Source organism: Phascolarctos cinereus, unplaced genomic scaffold (genome assembly GCF_003287225.1).
Source record: "Phascolarctos cinereus isolate Bilbo 61053 unplaced genomic scaffold, phaCin_HiC Scaffold_2;HRSCAF=192, whole genome shotgun sequence".
Lineage (NCBI taxonomy): Eukaryota > Metazoa > Chordata > Mammalia > Diprotodontia > Phascolarctidae > Phascolarctos > Phascolarctos cinereus.
Window position 1 is genome coordinate 382,268,813 of NW_027555625.1, and position 13,301 is coordinate 382,282,113.

Here is a 13,301-nt window from a genome sequence, read left to right on the forward strand (position 1 = left end):
GACTGACTATCAGAGGGGAATGGAACCAGAAACTGAGATTCAGGGAAGGAAAGCGTAGAAGGTCCCACAGCCAGTTAGTAAAAGCTGGGACTAAAACCTGGGTCATCTGATATGCACCACCCCATACTGCCTCCCTCATTCTATCTCTGCTCTCCTCCCCTGGATCCCACAGACCCAACTTGGTCTCTGCAGAGTATCTGGCATGCCCATAGCTGTAATAGCTTGCTGGAGAAAAGGGTGCACAGCCTGGGAATTCCTCTTTGTAACCCAGACTGAAGGTAGTGTCAGGTTATAGAACATAGAATGTTAAATATCAAAACTGGGAGGTATTCCAGAGAGCAGAACCCATCCTTGGCTCAGAAAAGTGAGGCTCAGATCGGGGAAGTAACTTACCCAAGATCACATAAGTTAGAAATGTAGATTATAAAGCTAGAATCTAACAGTGTTGATTCTTCGCTCAATGTTCTTTCCAGCCCAATCCTCCTCTCTCTCGACCTCCCTGTCCTGGCAAACATACTATCTCTGGTACATGAATTCTATAAAAGTGAAAAAGAGTTACAGAATCCTAGATTCAGAGCTAGAATGGATATTAGAGCCTGTTGAGTCTATCTCCATCATTTTATGGATAAAGGTCACCCAGAGAGGCACAGCCTATGACACGTGTTGTCATCCTGTAAGATTCTTGTCCATGGTCTTCCATGGTTCCTCTCCAGACAATCTCCCCAATGTCTCAGAATCTAAGCTGTTTTAAAAGAGGGGGGGAGCGGGGAGAGAAGAGGAAAGGCTTCCTCAGAACCTTCCTGGATAGGCAGAGACTGGCTTCAGAGCTCGCAGTCTGGCCAGGGAGATGCACAGAGCATGGCACACTGGGCTAGGGCCTGGGATCTGTGATTTCATGGAACTTCCAGGGGACAGAGCATCCTCTATTGGCACAGATGTCCTCAGGTGAGATTGGCCCCTCTTTCTTAGTTTGAGGTGATACATCACTCCCAGATAAAGTGCTGATTCACTCTTAGATTTTCTTTGGTATATTCTAATCTGTGTAACTTCTTTGATTTCTGTTTGTTACTTGCTTGGATGAAGTTTTACTTAAGGTTTACCCACTATTCACTATTCATGATGGTCTTTTGTGTAATTTATATTTGATAGAAGAAAACTAAGTTGGACACTGTAAAATAAAGGCTATCCTACTACTTAAAAGGGCAGGTAGGTGGTGCTGTGAATAGAGTGCTGGGCCTGGAGTCAAGAAGACTCATCTTCGTGAGTTCAAATCTGGCCTCAGACACTTACTAGCTGTATGACCCTGGGAAAGTCACTTAACCTTGTTTGCCTCAGTTCCTCTTCTGTAAAATGAGCTGGAGAAGAAAATGGCAAACCACCCCAGTATCTTTGCCAAGAAAATCCTAAATGGGGTCATGAAGAGTCGAACATAACTGAAAAATGACTCAACAATTCAACTCCTTAAGAGGAACCAGGGAAGCAGATTTCCTTTCGAATTAGGCATGTACCCCTAAATTAGACCAGAAATGTTTGAGGGTACAAATAGGGTGTAATTCTAGCTTGATATTGGAGATAGGCAAGGAAAGGAGCACGTACCCAGCCATAGCCCTTCTCCTGTTTCCCTCAAGCTAGAAATCATCTTGGAGAAGGGTGAATCAGACCTCAGAGAAATCTATGTATCCCACATGTGTTCATACATTTAGACCACCCACGTGGATACACCTACCTTACGTGGATCTACATATGTTACATTTAAAATGAGAAGATTGAATTAGTTGACCTCTAAAATCCCTTCTAGTTCTAGATTTATGATCCTTTGATTCTTTGGGATATCTGCCCCCAAGTGCTAGTTTCTGGTAGGGATTAGTTCTGTGCTCATTGGCAGAATCAGAAAGACTGGCAACCATGGGATCCAATTAACCTTTCACATGGGTCCTGGTTCAAGTATTGTGTTTACTCACTTTATTTTTGGTCTGGTCACTGGCTGAAGGGCCATGGTTTGTCCAAAGCCCTAGCTTCCACTTTTATACACCACAGTTTACTGAGACAGCAATAATAACACAAAATTTCCACTAGCAGTAAGGGAAGGTCATTTTCTTTGAGTGAGTCTAGGAGGGAATCCAGATGTGAAAAGGCAGTTCAGTTTTGGTGCCCTGCAGAGACAAAAAAGTGCAATTTGGGAGGAGGGGGTTGGTCTTTCTGAATACAGGGCATTCATGCTTTTCCCAGGTGCTTCCTGGAATGTGGAGAAAGGAAGAGAGGGAGGGAGAAAGAGGAACCCTTGGAGGGTCCCACCTTGGAAGAACACAAAATTGCAGGCTTATTTAGAGAACTGAACACCATTTGTAGACTAGGGACTGACTTGAATGAAGAAAGACACATCTGTCCCTTGTAGGAATCTTTGCCCCTTTCCCGAGGCTCCTGGCCTCCTATTTTGTAGGGAAAAAAAACGACAAGAAGAAGAAAACGTACTTCCTGGAGGGACAGGCTCATAGGACCTGACCCTATTGTCTTCCAGGCTTTGAAACAACTAAGAGGTAGCTTCAAGCCCATCCAAAAGCCGTTTAGAATTATAGAATGCCAGACTTGGAAAGGACCCTAGATACATACCGTCTAGTCTAGCCCTCTTATTTCACAAAAGAACAAATTGAGACCCACGAAGGAAAATTAACTTTCCTGACATCTCTTAGCTACTTAGTGGCAGATACAGGATTTGAAATAAGATCTCCTAAATCCTCACCTACTACTCTTTTCAGTATGATACTGCCTTCCTCCCCTTGTGAACATATACATAATGGAGCTAAGGGTACCCCTAAATAATATCCACAGCAAATAAATAAATAAATAAATGAACAAATAAAGAAATAATCCACAAAACCTGTTCTTCTCTCCCCAAGCCCTGAACTGCAAACCCACCCCTCAAACAGAATACTTTGCTTCCTAATTCACTTGAAAATCAAAGTCAATTATTCAACAAGTATTTACGAAGCACCTACTGTGTGCCACGAAGTGTTTCATCCAAAATAGACTTCCTCACTTTTATACTACAAACTTCTCAATGTAATTCTATTGTAATATCAACTTTTTTCCTGACACAAGAACCCATGTATAATTTTGGGAATGCCTCTCACAAATCTCCGGTTTATTTCCTCAGTCAGAGGTACTATGGGGGTGGCAGTATCTGACTTATTTTTCTCTCTAGAAAAAAGACCTTAGCTCCTGTGCAAGCACTCAGACTAACAGGAGCACTAAACATTGGGAAGATAGGTAGTAGAGAGGATGGAGCACTGGATTTGGAGTCATGAAGACCTGAATTCAGCTCTTGCCTGAGGTACTTTACTAGCTATGTGACCCAGGACAAATCACTTAATCTCACTCAGCTTTAGTGACCTTATCTATAAAATGTGAATTATAATAGTATCTATGTCCAAGGGTTGTTGTGAGCATCAAATGAGATGATGGATGTAAAGCACATTGAAAATCTTAAAGTGCTAAATAGACACTAGTTATTATTACTATTATTACTTACACATAAAAAATTTTATTAGGTGGAAACTGAGGGGGTGCCCATCAATTGGGGAATGGCTGAACAAGTTGTGGTATATGTATGTAATGGAATACTATTGTGCTATAAGAAATGATGAGTAGGCAGACCAGAAAAACCTGGAAAGACTTGTATGGACTGATGCTGAGTGAAGTGAAGTGAGCAGAACCAGGAGAATATTGTATACAGTAACAGCTACGTTGTGCAATGACTAACTCTGATAGACTTAGCTCTTCTCAGCAATGCAAGGATCTAAGACATCTCCAAAAGTCTCATGATGGAAAATGCTGTACACATCCAGAGAAAGAACTAAGGAGTTTGAATGCAGATTGAAGCAAGGTATTTGCTCTTTTTTTTCTTCCATTTTGTTTCTTCTTTCTCATGGTTCCTCCTATTGGTTTTAATTCTTCTTTACAATGTGACTAATGTGAGAATATGTTTAATAGGAATGTATATGTAGAGGCTATATCAGGTTGTATGTCATTTTGGGGAGGGAAGAGGAGAAAATCTAAAACTCAAAAGCTTATGGAAGTGAATTGAAAACAAAAAATTAATTAATTAATTAAAGAATTATATTAGCAATTCATACCTAAACCCATAGGACAGTGGGGGGGGGGAGGTTCTTAATCTGTAATATGTGGACTTGTAATTGTGTTTCAATATAATTGATTCCCTTATAATTATCTATCGACATTATATATATACATGTATGTAATATGTATGTACATATACACACATATGTGTATATAATTTTATACATTTAAAATCATTACTCTAAGAAAAGTTCTATAGGTTTTACCAGGCTGCCAAAGGGTCCAAGACACACAAAAAGGTCTGACACAGACCTTCTTATAAAGAAGCAACTTCCCATTTTTGCAAAGAACTTGGGGTTTGCCCAATTCTACACTCCCTTTGCTCTGTGAAGATCAAATGTTCTTAGCCCTTTGCAAAGCCTATTAGATGCCTAAAATAGTCTTTTTCCCTGACCTCCACCTGGAGTCCTTAAGTCCAATCCTTTCCTGGCTCTCAAGAAGCTTCAGTTTCACCTTCTCCAGCAGCTCTTTCTCATTTGCCTGTAAATATATTCAGAGCTCAACAGTCCTTAAGAAAACTAAACACACAAAACAGAACAAATTAAAACAACAAAAACCCAGACAAAAAGCACTTCTCTCAGTTCTTTTTTAAAATAGAAAGTATTGTTATCTTTTATTTTTATATTACCCGAATTTCCAAATACATACTTCCCTCCCCTCCCTATCCAGAGAGCTGTTTTATGTAATAAAGAATAAAAAAGAAAGATGGAAAAATTTAGCAAAATTCACAAATCTATAACTGAGTCTACGTTCCACACCTATAGTGTCTTACCTCTTCAAAGTGAGGAAGGAACATTTTTTCATCTTTTTTTTTTCAGAGCCTAGCTTGGCCATTACAGTTAGTGTCCAGTCAGATTGAGTGTTTCCATGTGCATAATCATTCTATTTACATTGTTTCAGTCATTGTATTTGCTGTTTGACTGGGTCTGCTTACTTCGTTCTGTAACCATTGGGCATTGATGATATTATTGTGAGTATGTGCTGCCTTTTCTCGACTCTTATATTCCATCAAACTTCAGCCACATCTCTCCCTTCCTGTTTAAAGCCAAACTTCTCAAAAAAGTTATCTAAGCTCATTCCCTCTACTTCCTCACCACCCACTCTTTTCTCCACCCCCTTGCATTCTGGCCTCCATCCCCACCACTGTCCTGAAACAGCTCTCACCAAGCTCACTAATGAAATCCTGGCCATCAAATCCAGTGGCTTCTGCTCAGTCTTCATTGTTCTTATCACTGCAATATTTGGCAGAGTGGAACACTCTCTCTTTCTAGAAACCCTCTCTTTCCTTGTATTAGGTGGCATGGAGCTCTCTTAATCCTCCTACCTACCACTCTGACCACTCTTCACCCTTCTCCTCACTCTCTTTTTATGTCTGTCAGCATGCCTCAAGGTTCTGTCCTTGGCTTTCTCTTTAGTTTATGCAGCTCTCTTCATTTATTTCTTCTCCCCCCCCATACTGCCTCCCTTTGTCACCTCACCCACTCTAATGGCTTCAGATATCATCTCCATACCGATGACTCTCAAATCTATTTCTCCACCTCTTGCTAGACCCCCAGTCTCCTATTTCTGACTATCTATTGGACATCCATCTCCACTTAGAGTCCTTCCGGCATGTAAAACTGAGCCCAACGTTTCCCTCCAATACCTGCCCTTTCCTCTTCCTCTTGATGCTACCATCCTTCCAGGCCCTCACCTGGGCTTCACCATTATCTATTACTCTTCTTTCTCCCTTATTCATCCAGCTCTCCTGTGACAATTTCCACAACATTAATCCCTCCTTTCCATTCCCACTGCTGCCTCCATATTTCAAACCCTCATCTCTTCTGACCTGTACTATTATAAGAGCTTCTTTTTAAAGCTTTTATTTATATGTTCTGTTTCTTACATGGGCATAGTTATCCCAAGTATCTATCCTTTCCTTCCCCCTCACAGAACCATCCTATATGACAAATAGTATTTTTTTTTAGAGAGGAAAAAAAGTCAGCACAACTGATAGATACACTGAGTAAGTCTGAAAACATGTGCAATGTATAGCACTCATAAACCTTCCACCTCCACAAAAGGGTGGTTTGGGTCTTTTTATCTTCCTTCATTCAAATCCTGCTTGATCTTTATAATTTTGTTATATTTACTTTTGATCTTTTGGTATATAATTGATGTTTCCATTTACATTGTTGTACTTATTGTGTATATTGTTTTCTTAGCTCTCCTTACTTCACTGCATCAGTTCATACACACCTTTCTATGCTTCTCTGTATTCATTACATATCTCATTTTATAGCATAGTAATACTCCATTGCATTCATGTACCACCATTTGTTTAGCCATTCCCCTACTGGTGGACATCCACTCTGTTTCCAATTCTTAGCTGCTACAAAAAGCATATGATAGTCTCTTAACTGGTCTAACTGCCTTCATTCAAAAGTATCCTTCACTCCATCCCAGAGTTATCTTCCTAACACGCCATTCTGATCTCATTCCTCTACTTTGAAAAACTTCAGTTGCTTCCCAATGACTAATGCATAAAACATAAACATCTGATCCTAACGTTCCAGGCTCTTCCAAGCTAGGTCCAGTCTACTCATCCAGCTTTATCTGTTGTTGTCCCCTTCAGGTACCCTGCATTATAGCCAAATCAGACTCCTCCGAATTGAGATTCTTGTCCTGCCGTCTCCTGTCTTCATGTCCTTGCTCACACTATTCCTCTTGCAGGAATGGACTCTCACCCTCCCTCTCTCTACCACCTTCATCTTTTAAAGGCCCCTCTTACTTCAAGACCCAATCCAGTTATCATCCTCTCCATGAAGCCTTCCCTGACATTCCATCCTCTAGCTGAAAGCAATATCTGCTCCGAGTTCATCCATCTCCATCTGCTCCAATTTCACAGAGCATTCTGCCAGGACTTCTTTCTGTTGTTCTCACCCTCCATGGTATCATGGGTATTTATATGCTCACCCTTTCCCCATTAGACTACAAAGTCTTTGAGAGTAGGGCCTTCATCATATCTCTGTTTGATGCTTTCACTACAGAGATTACAGTGTCTTATACACAGCAGGTGCTAAATATGTGTCTGTTAATTGAATTAAGACAGCCAAGTGGAATTTCTAGCACCCAGCTGAAAACGTGAGATTAGCTAGGGTTCTAAGGAGAAACAGGGTTAGAGATGGAGATTTGGGGGTCATCTCCATACAGATGATAACTGAAGCCATGGAAATGGATGAGATTGCTAAAAGAAAATAGATGACTTCCAAAAGGAAGTATCCCTTGGACACATAAAGGCTTTGGGAATGGAAGAGACTAGCTAGTCCAATCCTTTCCTTTTAAAAAAAATTTTATTTATTTATTTTTTTATGTGAGGCAATTGGGGTCAAGTGACCCACCTAGAGTCACACAGCCAATGAGTATCCTTCACCATGTGTCTGAGGCCAGACTCGAACTCAGGTCCTCCCGACTCCAGGGCTGGCGCTCCATCCACTGCACTACCCAGCTGCCCCCCTATCCTTTCCTTTTAAAGAGGAAGAAACCGGTGGCCAGGGAGGAGAAGGGACCTGTGTAAGGTCACAAAGATATTAAGAAATATAGGGGCCAGTTAGGTGGCATAGTGGATAATGCGCTGGCCCTGGAGTCAGGTGGACTTGGGTTCAAATCTGACCTCAGACACTCACTAGCTGGGCAAGTCACTTAACCCTGATTGCCTCAAAAAAACAACAACAAAAACTAAGGCCCTGATTCTAAATCAAGTGTTCACAGAGTTATTACTAGGCAGGAAGGCGAGGACGACAGAAGCATTTAAGTGATTACGACGTGCCAGCAGACACTATGATAAGCTCTGGGGACACAAAGACAAGCCTCCAAGGGATCTCATATTTGAAAGGGAGAATACAAAACATAGAAAGGAATTGAAAAATGGGTGTGAGATGCGTGGGGGAGTGGGGGCACGGGAGGGGGGAGAAGGGAAGAAGTGAGAGAAGGCACCTACACAGGGACGTGGTGGCCGAGTTACAGAGAGTCAGAAGCACAACCAGGAGGGGGATGAAGAACAGCTGACCTGGGCCGTCCCCAAAATGGAGGCCCAAGTACCACATTTTGTTTATTTTCGCAGGGGCCTTCTGGAGACAAATCTTCAATCCAGAGGAGTGGCTGGCATTTATATACCACTTAAAAGTTTGCATAGCCCATGCCCATCCCTTACCTTCTTATCCCTCTGAATTTTTATCTTCTTCTGGGTCTAGATAATGAGGGTCCAGGTATGAGTTTGGGAAGAGTGATGGACAGAGTAGCTTCTAATGATTGTGTTTACATGAGATGTTGACGGCCTTTCTGCCCTCTGGAAGCCTCAAGGAATTCTTGCTCAGCTGCATAATAGGATGACAGGGGAATGAGATCTGTAGGCTGGCATATACAATCAGCTACCTTTTCTGTCATCTGCTACCTTTGAGATTTGGACTTCCTGATCAACGTGTAGGCATCATTAGGTTATGACTCCTTGATAGCTATAGGAGTCAGATACTTAACAGACAATGATTACATAGTCTATTGGACCTAATAAAACAGAAAAGAAACAGGCCAGACACTCCCATACAGACTCATGCGTCCGCTATTGGTGGAGTAAATGTGGGAGTATGGTAGCCACCGCTGGACTGGGACTGCTGGGTTTCTATGAGGTGGACTACAGTCTAGGACTCTAGTTCAGGATGCCATCCAGTCACTGAGGCTGGACCGAAGTCTAGATACCGATGCTGCTAAAAAGATCCCAATCCTGAAGCAGGATTGGAGACGGAAGCTGAGAAAAGTGAGGATGCTGAGTGCCAAGACTTAGAGCTATGATAAATCCATTGGACCGGTGACCTCCTTGCTTTGCCATGCTTTAGTCCAGCATCTTCATGAAGAGTCCTGCATGCGCACACATTCCCTTCTCTTTCTTCTTTCCAAGAGCTGCCAACGTGAGTGGTTTGGGCAATTCCTTCTGCCGTCCATAAAGAGCTGGGAAGACCGGCAGGAGGAGGTTCATGAGACAGCTGGAGGTGCATGATTCCACATAGGCCTATTTCTTTTCTGCTTTATTATGTCCAATGAACTATGTAATCACTGTGTATTAAGGATCTAATTCCTATAGCTATAGAGAGAGTCATAACCTAAGAGGAGTCGAGAAACAGGATGGGGAATCTAGAATTTTGTATGGACTGCAGTCTTCATATTTAATATTCATATTTTAATTTTCCATTTCATCCCTTAGATTAAATTTTGTCTGGGACCAGCGCTGCTTAAGGCTGTAGGCAGGCTAAACGCCCTCTAGTGGTCAGTATGTAGTACTGCAGACTTCAAGGAAGAGTATCCCATGAGTGTGCCAGAGAGACCCTAAAGAGACCACTGGGCTGGTGACTCAAGTAGAGCACCCACTGGTGGGCAACCCTGCACTTTCTCACTGAATAATTAGTACAGTTACGTGCTACCTTTCTCCAGATTTAAAGAAAGCAGGATATGAGCTGATTTGAACTATTTACAAAGTCATTAAGTATTATAGGTGTTGTAAAACACTCTTATGTAGTTCCGTCATCTGTCCTTTACGAGCATACTGGGAGGTAGATACTATAGACAGCATCATCCTCATTTTACAGATAATTCTGTAAAAGTTTCAGAGGAGGAAGAGATCGTGTGTGACTGGTGGGAGGGTTGGGAGTGGGGAGTGAGAAAGTCATCACAAATAATCCTGCAAAAGGATTAATTTTCTACCTTAGCTATCATTACCCCCCATTACCCCCTAGACTCAGGATTTGAGTCTAGGCTTTCCTAACTTCAAGTGAAGCCCTCCACCACTGATGAAAGCATTTCAGACCCTAAGGGGAGACCCAATGATGTCCGGCAGGGACCAATAAGATGTCCAGGGCCCCTTGTAGTGTAGTGTAGAGAGAGCCTCCCCTCTCCCTTTTCCTGCTCGACCTGGGCCCTCTTACAAGGCTCATAATTTCCTTTCTTTGCTCTGTTTTCCAGGAACAATTGTGCTGACTAAGCCAAGGGCTTCCAGCAACACTACTCCACTAGGGAAGTTAGTGAGTAATAAAAACCTTACCATGTGTGCAGTGCTTTAATTTGGCATAGGCCTTGAGTCTCTCACATGCTCCCAACAACAGCTCTGTAAAGGATTTATGCTCCCCTTTGCAGGGGACCAGACAGCTAGTAGGTGTCTGAGACAGGATTTGAACTCAAGTCTTCCTGCCTCTAAGTCTAGCATTCTCTCCGCTACATCACCTGTTGTTGTTTGCCCTTCATTCTCAAAGAGGACCATGACATCAGGAAGGTGATGCCATGACACACAAGTGAATTATATTTAAGGGAGGAAGGGCTGTGCAAAGTCACCAGACTCACTTTCTCCTCCAGAGCCATCTGGGTCCAGTGGTAAGATATTGATCAGGACAACTGGAGGTGGCCCAGGATGCAGGGGGAGACGGCCTTTTTAAGATAAGGTCTTTAACAGGTCTCAGTCTGATTGAGGCAACACCCATTCAGTGATCAAGGCTAGCTAAGAAATGAGCTAGAGAATGGACTCTTTCACCTAGTCCAGGGATGGTGAACCTGCAGCCTTGAGGCCACATGCGATCTTCTAGGTCCTCAGGTGTGGCCTTTTGACTGAGTCCAAGTTTTACTTACTTTTATTAAGAGAATTTGTTCTGTGAAGTTTGGATTCAGTCAAAGGGCTGCACTTGAGGACCTAGAGGCCCACATGTGGCCTTGAGTCTTCAAGTTCCTCACCCTTGATCTAGTCAAAAAAAAAATGGGGGGAGGGGAAGACCCTCAGGGCTTCTGGCCAAAACAGAAACAATTGTTATTTATATTCACTCTGAGCCAAACAATGTGCCCAAAGAATGATCAAGTGGGCTTGGCCTGGGACCTCTGGTTGGTCAACCAATGAAAGCCAGGGTGATTTGGGTTTAAGGCATGGTCCTTTAAAAAAAAACTGATCTGTAAACCCCACAATATCTTTTGAGGTTTTAGCGATCAAAATTTACATTCCTTTGGGCAAAACACCTCCAGGTAGGGACAGAGGGAAGGGAGAGAGAGAGAGAGAGAGAGAGAGAGAGAGAGAGAGAGAGAGAGAGAGAGAGAGAGAGAGAGAGAGAGAGACAGGGACAGACAGAGAGAAGGAAGGAAGGAAGGAAGGAAGGAAGGAAGGAAGGAAGGAAGGAAGGAAGGAAGGAAGGAATGGAGGGAGGGAGGGAGGAAGGGAGGGAGGAAGGAAGGAAGGAAAAGAAACAAAGAAGCTGTGTTGTCTAACTGGCCAGCTCCAGTTGGGTCCCCAGTGGGGTGGCTCCTAGTACTACAGAGGTTGCTGTTTGTCCTTTGTCCCAGAAGAGGACCATGACATCAGAAAGGCGATGCCATGACATGCAAGTGAATTGGATTTGAGTGAGGGAGGGCTGTGCAAGGTCATCAGTCTCACTTTCTCTTCTGGAACTCTCAGGACAGCTGGAGATGGCCCTCACTATGCCCCCCAGGTGTCAGCTCACTACGAGGCCCAAAGGAGTGAAATGGCCTGCCTAAGGCAACAGCCGGTCAATCAACTTTTATTAAGTGTCTACTATGTGCCACATAGCATGCTGGTGGCAGACCCAATGCAAAAATCCATGATTCACCCTCCACCCCCGATTTCAGGCTTTTCGCATGGGCAATGGCGGGATAATTAAGTTTAACAAATACGTGTAAAGTATTTCCTCTGTGCTTGGCTCTACTAGGGATATATCAGTTGGGGTTCCTGCCTTCACTGGGCTTACATCTAGTGGACAAGATGACGCGTGCCCAAATATGTAAAATAATATCTGAAGGTTTGCAAAGCTCTTTTCTTACAAAGGTGGTGAGCCTGAACTGACCCAGTCAAAAATCCATGAGGATGATAGCGTAAGCCCCGTTCAGGCCAAACCTGACTTCATCAGTGTGAAGGACTGCCGGGGGGAAAATTCTCTGCACCAATATTGATCGACAGCTATGTGTTGTGCTTGTTTAGTTGTTTAGCTGTGTCTGACCCTCTGCGACCCCCTGGACCATGTCAAGTCAATACTGGTGCTGAGTCTTCCTTGGCAAAGATACTGGAATGCTTTGCCATTTTCTTCTCCCATAGATCAGGGCAAACAGCAGTTAAGTGACTTGTCCAGGGTCACACAGCTAGTAAGTGTCTGAAGCTGGATTTGAACTCAGGTCTTCCTAGCTCAGAGGCCACGTTGTCTGTCTAGTGTGAGTATTATTAATCATGTTTAACTGATAAGAAATTGGATTTCTGAGGTTCGAGTGACACACCCATGATCACACAGCTGCTAAATGTCTTTGGCATGATTCAGACCCAGAGCTCCTGGACTCCAGTACTTGAATTTTCTTACGCTATGCAGCATCTCTGCTAAAACTCAAGGCAAACAATGGTACCTACAATAAGAGATATTCAGGAAAGAAAGAGATCACGTCTGACTTGGGGAGTGGGAAGATCAGAAGAGACTTCCCAAAGTAGGAAGGGTTTGCTTTGGGCTCTGAAAAATGAGTAAGATTGAACAGATACTTCAGAGGGGAAGGGTGTTTATAAATACCGTTTGTGATGATTTGTGATAAATTCTTAATGTTTATCTTTCAATGATGTAATAGGCAGGTGGCACAGTGGAGAGAGTATTGGACTTGGAGACAAGAAGACGTGAGTTCAAATCCTGCCTTAGATACTTAGTAGTTGTATATTCCCTAGCAAGTCGTTAAACCTCTCTTAGCCAGTTTCCTCATCTGTAAAATGGGAATAATAATAGCACCTACCTCCCAAGGTTGCTGTGAAGATGAAATGAAACCTTAAAGTACTATATCAATGTTAGCCAAGTATTCCATTCAATGATGCCAAGGAGGCAGTCAGCTTCAGGATGGGGGGAGAGGAATGAAAGTGAAGGGCATAGGAGGAGCACCTAAGGCCATCAGAAAACTAGAGACTTTCTGATTGGCTGGGAGCATGTCACAGATTTTTAAAAACGTACCAATAGCCTAACCTCTGAGTGCCAGACTTGGGGACAAAGGGACATTTTTGCTAGAGAGGAACTGGTTTGGAAGAAAGAGTTTGGGACTAGGGTCCTGAACAGAACAAGGTCAAAGGCTTTGGGGCCCAGGCCAGCTGCAACCCTTCCTGCATGAATGAAGAGGAACTG